The 8,509-nt window shown below is 41.6% G+C and overlaps 1 long non-coding RNA gene across 1 annotated transcript; it reads right to left on the bottom strand.

Annotated features, from left to right (window-relative positions):
* Positions 1-4,755: 4,755 nt before the first annotated feature.
* LOC142586947 (uncharacterized) lies at positions 4,756-7,799 on the bottom strand. Its single transcript, XR_012829309.1, has 2 exons — positions 7,659-7,799; positions 4,756-4,865 (listed from the first exon to the last, which is right to left on the bottom strand). It is a non-coding gene; the product is annotated as an uncharacterized LOC142586947 (long non-coding RNA).
* Between the last annotated feature and the right edge of the window lie 710 nt (positions 7,800-8,509).

The following is an 8,509-nucleotide window of genomic DNA, read 5'->3' as shown; positions in this document are numbered from 1 at the left end:
GCACGCTTAGAAGTATTTAAGCTAATAAACTGAGGAAGACTTAACAATGAGGAACATGGACTAATATAACAAAAGCATTGACTTTAGAGATGGCATTGTGCTGTACAGCAATATTGAGGGATGAATTGGAAGGCGCGATTGTGGAACTTGACCGAGAAATCATAAGAGTAGGGTTGAAGATTATGCTGAAGACAAAGGTAATGTTCACTATGGTTGCAAGGTAACAATAATTCATGATCTCCAGTCAGCCTCTAGAATCTGCGAAAAATGCATTTATCTACGTCAACAACTTACAGGTGACCCTGCTCTTGAGCTGAAAATTTGCTGAAGTACCCAAAAATCATCATCATCACCATCATCAGCCTGGTTACGCCCACTGCAGGGCAAAGGCCTCTCCCATACTTCTCCAACAACCCCAGTCGTGTACTAATTGTGGCCATGCCGTGCCTGCAAACTTCTTAATCTCCTCCGCCCCCCTAACTTTCTGCCGCCCCCTGCTACGCTTCCCTTCCCTTCGGATCCAGTCCGTAACCCTTAATGACCATCGGTTATCTTCCCTCCTCATTACATGTCCTGCCCATGCCCATTTCTTTTTCTTGATTTCCACTAAGATGTCATTAACTCGCGTTTGTTCCCTCACCCATTCTGCTCTTTTCTTATCCCTTAACGTTACAGCTATCATTCTTCTTTCCATAGCTCGTTGCGTTGTCCTCAATTTGAGTAGAACCATTTTCGTAAGCCTCCAGGTTTCTGCCCCGTAGGTGAGTACTGGTAAGACACAGCTGTTATATACTTTTCTCTTGAGGGATAACGGCAACCTGCTGTTCATGATCTGAGAATGCATGCCAAACGCACCCCAGCCCATTCTTATTCTTCTGATTATTTCCGTCTCATGATCCGGATCCGCCATCACTACCTGCCCTAAGTAGATGTATTCCCTTACGACTTCCAGTGCCTCGCTGCCTATTGTAAATTGCTGTTGTCTTCCGAGACTGTTAAGCATTACTTTAGTTTTGTGCTGAATAATTTTTAGACCCACTCTTCTGCTTTGCCTCTCCAGGTCAGTGAGCATGCATTGCAATTGGTCCCCTGAATTACTAAGCAAGGCAATATCATCAGCGGATCGCAAGTTACTAAGGTGTTCTTCATTAACTTTAACCCCAATTCTTCCCAATCCAGGTCTCTGAATACCTCCTGTAAACACGCTGTGAATAGCATCGAAGATATTGTATCTCCCTGCCTGACGCCTTTCTTTATTGGGATTTTGCTGCTTGCTTTATGGAGGACTACGGTGGCTGTGGAGCAGCTATATATATCTTTCAGTAATTTTACATACGGTTCGTCTACACCCTGATTCCGTAATGCCTCCATGACTGCTGAGGTTTCGACAGAGTCAAACGCTTTCTCGTAATCGTTTGACTCTGTCGATTATGCAAGATGCTTACGCATTAAAATTGCCTGGATTGCATATGGTAGGCATTGCGAAACGCTAACTATGAACTAACTAGTGTTTTTGCAAAGAAAACTGCAGAACCATTCCATTCTACTTGTGCTAGCCCATCTAGCAGAAAATTGGATGTAAGCAAAGACGCTCGACAAGTAAAAGAGCTCGTAAAGAACGATGCAGTGAAAAATGTCACGCGTAACGTGAAGCGACACCAAGAGAGCAGTGTGGATGAGCCCGCAAAGGGTTATTGGCGGTGTTATATTTCACAATGAGAAACTAACGTTGAGCTGCGCTGAACTGAAATGTAATGTTTTGGGCTGGTAAGCAGTTTTACGTCACACAGTTGGTGACCTCAACTAAGAGCGAGTTACAGCGCTTCACTTGTCTATTGCTTTTTAATTCTCTATGTCACTCGCACAGTTACAGAGTGGGTGTCATGGGAAGGACTGCTTAGTCGCGGACGGCAGAAAATAAGTTTCATGAAGAAATAAGAAATTGGCAGGTAGAAGTATGAATCAGCTATTGCAAGGCAATGGTCATCATAGACCACTGGTCAAACAGTGCACATCAGTGGAGGTTGATTACGTTTCCGATGATTATACAATGCTGAAACATCACATAGCAACGACACTACCGTGTATAACCCTAGTTTGTAGGCTAAAAGAAAGTAGTAGGCTAGTGAGCAGTGTGTAATGAACCCAAGCCTACTTGTGAAGAGGGTAACATACACTAGTAGAACGGAGAATGTCAGCAGGAAAGCGTCGCTTTAAAGAACATTATCTCCTTGTGTGCATTTTATGAAGTGCCTGAAATAGTAGGTACCCTCTATTTTCACGAAACTGAATTTGATTACGATATTCTAGACTGTTGCATGAAACGAGGTAGCCATATCGGAGGTGAAGTGGTAAAAAAGCTTGGTGTCAATTGATGTGCCTGCCCTTTAAAGAATCCCTTCTTACTTTGATTATTGATCTTTGTGCTCTCTGGGACATTACTGGCAATGTTGTGTAAAGTGGACATTTAATGATTCTAAAGTACGTGGCCAATTTTGGCTGTTCATTCCATTCCTGAGTAGTGCAATGGTAACTAGGCTGCAATTCACATGAGAGCCCCCCCCCCCCCTATCGTTCTCAATTCATAGAAATAAGCATAGGCAGGCAAAATTTTCTGAACTCGCGTGCTTTTTAAAAATCTAGCTTTGACTTATTAGGAAAATACTTGAGACTTAATTACAACTATTCATATTTAGAGCAGCCGTCAAAGTCACAACGTTTGGAGAACTCGCAAATGCATATAACTATAATAACAAAAGGTCTTTTCCTATCAATTTTTATGTAGCTGCCATAAGCTTTTAATAGAAACCAACACGCGGAAGCGCCGGTCTCCACGCTGTTCTAATAGTATCTCATATTTATTAATTTTTACTTGCGATACCTTCGGGGATCATAATATGCAGGGCATCTACCTTGAAATCTTAGAATAAAACATTAATAATGTACGCAGTATTTGAAATATACACAATTCATGGACAATTAGCAAAGGCGGGCTTAACGTAGGCGCAAATAATAAAGTCAAATATAGTATTTGTGTTAGCAAACACAACACGCAAATAAATAGGCTGAAAATTAGCAATGTAGGAAGGCAGTAATCATAACGTAATGCAAAGCAATAGATTTAAGAATCAACAACAGGAAAAGAGTTAAATTACTATTATATATAACTAGGTGCTACTCAGTAAAGTCAAAGTTATGGAAGATATTTAAGCAAGGTTTAAACAACAGGTAATTATAATATACGTTTCAGGTGTGGGCAATTAAAGTGGGATTAGGCATACAATATATGAAATAAAACAAAATTGCACATCAATAAATTGTAGCACACACAATCACAATTGTGAAACATGTAATTCGTTTTTGATTTATGTTAAAAAAAGTAGATAAGGTTGGGCTGCTTGTAATGGTTGTGTCCGTCTTGTTCTATTCAAGAGTCGTGAAAGAATAACAAACGTAAGGTTATGACTTCCCATATAACCTGGGTGTTCCTTTAATGACAGCGATGGTTTATGTCGGATGGCTTGTGTTTGTGTTATCGATAAGTATTTGGGACTGCCTAATTTATATTTATTGTTAAAAAGGTGGTACATCACTTTTAAATGCTCAAGCTTAGCTTGGTTTTTAAGGCGAGGACACCGGCCTGTTTTAGCAATTCCGCGGGTGAGTCTCAGAACCTATACACATTGTAAATACGTCTGAGTATCTTCCTTTGAAATGATTCTAGTTTGGTGAGGAGTTGTTTGGCGAGAGGACACAAAAGAACGTTAGCATGTTCGAACCTTAATTTGACAAATGCGCTATACGCTAGTAGTTCTGTGTTTGGGTGTGCTAATCAGAGATGTCTGTTTAGAAAACACAACTTAGTTTGTAAAGTCGAGATAAGATTGTTCGTGAAGTAGTCAGTAGTAGCCCTACTAGAAAATCCTATTTGTTTTCAAACGGGTTTCATCAAATAGGGTTATGGAACGGGACCCCGTTTGATCCTGTTCAGTCCTGACCTGTTTAAATTCTGTTTATTCCTGTTTAAACCTGACCCGTTTAGATCCTGTTTAAACCTGACCCGTTTAAATCCTGTTTAATCCTGACCCGTTTAAATCCTGTTCAATCCTGACCCGTTTAATTCCGTCCTATCTAACCCAGACCTGTTTGCCCCTGTTCAGACCTATATTTTACTACATTCATACCAGGTCCTTTCAGAATGGATTGATGTTGCTTAATATAATTTACTCTTTAAACCTATTTTGTACACTTGTGTATTTGCGATCAGCATTCAAGAGAAGTAGATCTGCATTATGTTTGCAACAAGAATGCCACTTTCACATGTAGGTTTGCCTGGTACATTTCTTGATACGAAGATGAACACAATTTTCGGCATAAATTGATTAGCACTACCAACACTGATGTGATACATCATCAACAAGTTTTGTATGACCCACGAGTACGTTCTCTATGTATGACCTACAAGAAAATGCACCCTGAAGAAGACTGTACCTCATTTTCCTATTTACTACAAGTATGCAAATGTAATTCTTGCAAGTTTAGTATATGTTCGATTACTTGTACTCGTCCTTTTTGCTGTAATGGCTTGTTCACAAATCCACAGTAAAGCGTAATTTTGGGGTGAAAAATGTCAGGCAAAGTATTGGCATGTACTTGTAAGTGAAAAAGACAAGTATACTTTACGTAGGTATTTCTGTACACCCACTTGAGCTTTCATTAAGCCTGAAGTCCTCCGGCTTAAGTAAAAGCATGTCATAAATGTCCCAAGCACTGTTTATTGGACCTTCTAACGGTATTTCGATGCATCCAGTCTGCCGAGAGAAGACCGCTGGAGTGGGTTGCTTGGGTGAGAGCGAGCAGGGCACCTGAAAAAGTAAAGCCAATAATTTATCTTGACTCATGCAACAGGTTGGCACATAGGCAAATTTGCCTATGTTCCCACAGATAAGAAAGGTTCAGCATTCCGGTCATAGGAGATAATGAATAAATCTTATTGAAAAATATGTGGTTTCATGCAATGCCTATGTTTCAAGGGAACATGGATTACTGTGGGAGAATAAGCTGTCATAATTAGCAGGCGATTGAAGCAAGTGTTATAGGAAAAAGATGGACACATCGTTTGATTTACAATAATTACTAGTATTGAAGCAACAGAATACAAACATGAAATACCTTTAAAAACAACACCGACAGGTTGAGATAATAAATTATTCAGAAACTAAACCCTTCTGCCAGCAAAATACCGTAGTGTACTGGCTTTGACATTGCGCTGCTCAGGTAGAGGGCATGGGATTGAATCCCAGCCACAATGGCTGCATTTAGATGGCAGGGAAATGCCAAAACCCCTATGTAAGGTCTATTGGGTACACGTTAAAGGAGACTAGGGATCCCGCCAACTTGAAGTTATAAAAACCAGGGTAAATTTCGAGATAAGCAAACTCACAAAAGTAGAAGGCCCTGGCCATGCGAAGACCATATAAAGCCTTTTAAGGTAGGTGCCAGCAGCCGCAAAATTTCTTGCAAAAGCGAAATATAGCAGACGCGGTATTTTTCTGTAGATCACTTTTGCAAAGTATTTTACAATTTGACACCCGACATGTTGGGCATCTACGGGCAACAGCAATTCTTGCACAGATCATAGCAAATACTGTTGCACCTAGGTATACATAGGCACGTAGGTATAGGTACAGTCACCGACTGACTTTCCAGACTCCGAAAATTCGGACATGATTACTCGGTCTGCTTCACGGCACCGCCATTCTCCCCATGGACCATAATGTATAACAACTTCCGAAAGTTCGGACGCCTTGCAACCTCTCATCTGATTTTTCGGACACTCCTTGAGCCAACTTGATCGAGAGCACCATGCACCGACTCTGACCGTTGCATGGTTCTACTTGCTGAACGCCATTTTTGTTTTGAACGGAGCCTCCTTGCTGCCCCACGAAGTGGCGCTACTGCAAATCCCTGCTCATCACCCATCGTTTCTGCCTGGTTTGTAGCTACAGCAGGTCCGGTCTCAGCTTAGTATGCCATGTCAAGACAATCCAGCAGCTGATTTGTTTGTTTCTTCGTGCACGACGCTGCGAGTAGGGCAGGTTTTTGTTTGTGCAACTGATGTCGGCGTGACGATGTTTGACGAAGCAAGATGGGCCAATTCATTTCACTAATATCTAGAATAGCTACCTGTAAGCACCATCTACCTTTCAACAACATTTGCAAAGCAAAAACCTCATCCTGAAAAGTCTGCACATGAAGACATCAGTAGCATCATCAGCGTGGGGCCTCAAGATAATTCGGCAAGCTAAGAAATTACTGACAACACGAGTGCAAGCATGCCAACAGGAAATCAGTGGCTGAATACTGCACCTTCTACCAATTCGTAGACAGTGCATTTTCGCAAAGCCCTAACTACAGCAGATCATTGTTCAGGAGTTCCCGAATGCACAACTCCATGCCATTTTCACGCCGACTCTAGGGAAGCACCTCTGCACAGTTGCAAGAAAAAAAGCTAGATGCCCCAAGAGAAATGAGACCAATCAAGCCATCGGAGTTATGTTTACCTTGTCTTCCTACAACTACTCGAAACCTAGGACTGCTGTTTTGCACAAGGGAACAAACGTCAACATTGGTGCCTCGCCCAACACAAGTGGTCTGCGCCGTAGAAGGTGCCATCAGTCCGCCCACAGATGAGGCCCACATCAGTGCTGTCAGTGTGCTGTACAAATTGCAGAAGCACAGCCTACAAGCTTGTCTGCCTTAGTGTGATCGCACCAATGAACGAAAACCAACGAATCAAGTTTGTTTCGTGCCGAGAACAGTTGCCTCATGCTGGATTTTCCTACAATTCTTTCTAAGCACAGATAATGCTTGGTTTGTTGTGTAGGCATGTATATAATGAAAAGGCCTGCATCACTATCTCTGAAAAAAATCATGTAACAAAGCACGTACAGTACACAGGTGCAGTGTCTATCACATACCATTTCGTGCAGTAGAGGCTACATCGGATAAACCGGCCAATGCATAAATGACTGGCAGCGTGACCAAGCAAACTTGATGCGTGGGTCAGTTAGCAGTGGTAGTGCACTGCTCTCGGCGCACATGCACCTATGTTTGAAAGCTGCTTGATCGTGACAAAATATAAAGACAAAAGCGCTGGAGAGATATCTGAGGCTTTTCTTATATGTATGACGAGGAACCTAGCACTAGCTCCCCAAGCAGAGAATTACTAGACAGTGAGACTGCTTCTTATCATTGTAAAACAAGTGTCACGCTCACCATGTGATGCATCCTTTTCGTTTCTGTGCGAACAGCATGTATTCAGATCAATTCTCCCCCTTTCACCTTTTGCACAATATCACTGTGCGAGCAATAATACTGAACTGTTAGTAGCAGTCTGTCATGTTGCCTCCTTTCTTCCCTTGTGAATTGTGTGCTAAATAAGGCTTTTTTTGGTGAAAGAGTGTTAGTTTAACGCATAAACTAGCGCCATGGCACTTTGCAATGAAGGAGTTATAATGATCTAAAAATATGTGCATGCAAAACAGTGTCAAAAGAACACCTTAAAGAAAGAACATGAGCGTATCTATCATAAAGACCAATCCTTGTCTTTTTTCCTTAACATAATTTTCAATACCGATATTGTAGTACAAGCTCACCATATTATATCACCTTGTCAATGAAGCAAGGCACAATGGTGCCCAACTGTCGCGGGACCAACTTGGATGTGGAGATCAGCGCAGATCAGCAACATAGCATGGTCTGTTTACACTTCTTCTCCAGGTCCAACAATACCTATAGCAGCTATAAAACAAGTGAGCTTAGAATCAGAAGCGAAACAATATAAAAAGTGACACTGAACAAAGCAACTTTCGTTGAGCATAAATAGGATCGAAATGCTGACATTATGCCCATAAGTAACTTCACTTTGAGCAACAAAGCATCCAATTTAAGAAAGATTATATGTATGAGCTATCTATGTGAGAAAGATTAATCGAACACCCTCTATTTGCCATACCCCTCCCTTTATGCATGGATATCTTCCTGACTGAGTGAGCTGGGCTGATCCCAAGTATAGTGTAATTAAAGGTTGTCACTTGGTGGGCTAATCCCGATACCATTGCATGACTTGTACCATAATTTTAATGTGTATTGTAATGCTGGCCATCCTGCAGGCACTGCAACATTATAGCACCCATAAGGCTAATGGTATTACCTGATAAGGTTAACTAATAAGTGTCCCCAGAAGCATAACTCGGCATGTATACTCGGAGGCCATTATTATAAGAGAAGCAATAGCAGAGGTGAAGCTTTATCCTGTGCCATATGCAAAATGGCCGAGCACGCCCAGCTTTTTGGTTACATTCTCACTTGTGACCACTGCAACAGGCTGACTGACATGCGTAACCAGCAGTTTGTAGGACCACATTTTCATAACCTGCAATTTTTTTTACATCTGAAGAGATCAGCCTCAAGCTCCATGATGCGCTGCACTCGAGAAGCATTATAA

This window comes from Dermacentor variabilis, chromosome 7 (assembly GCF_050947875.1).
Source record: "Dermacentor variabilis isolate Ectoservices chromosome 7, ASM5094787v1, whole genome shotgun sequence".
Lineage (NCBI taxonomy): Eukaryota > Metazoa > Arthropoda > Arachnida > Ixodida > Ixodidae > Dermacentor > Dermacentor variabilis.
Note: the sequence above shows the minus strand (reverse complement) of the source record. Positions and strands in the feature narration are given on the sequence as shown.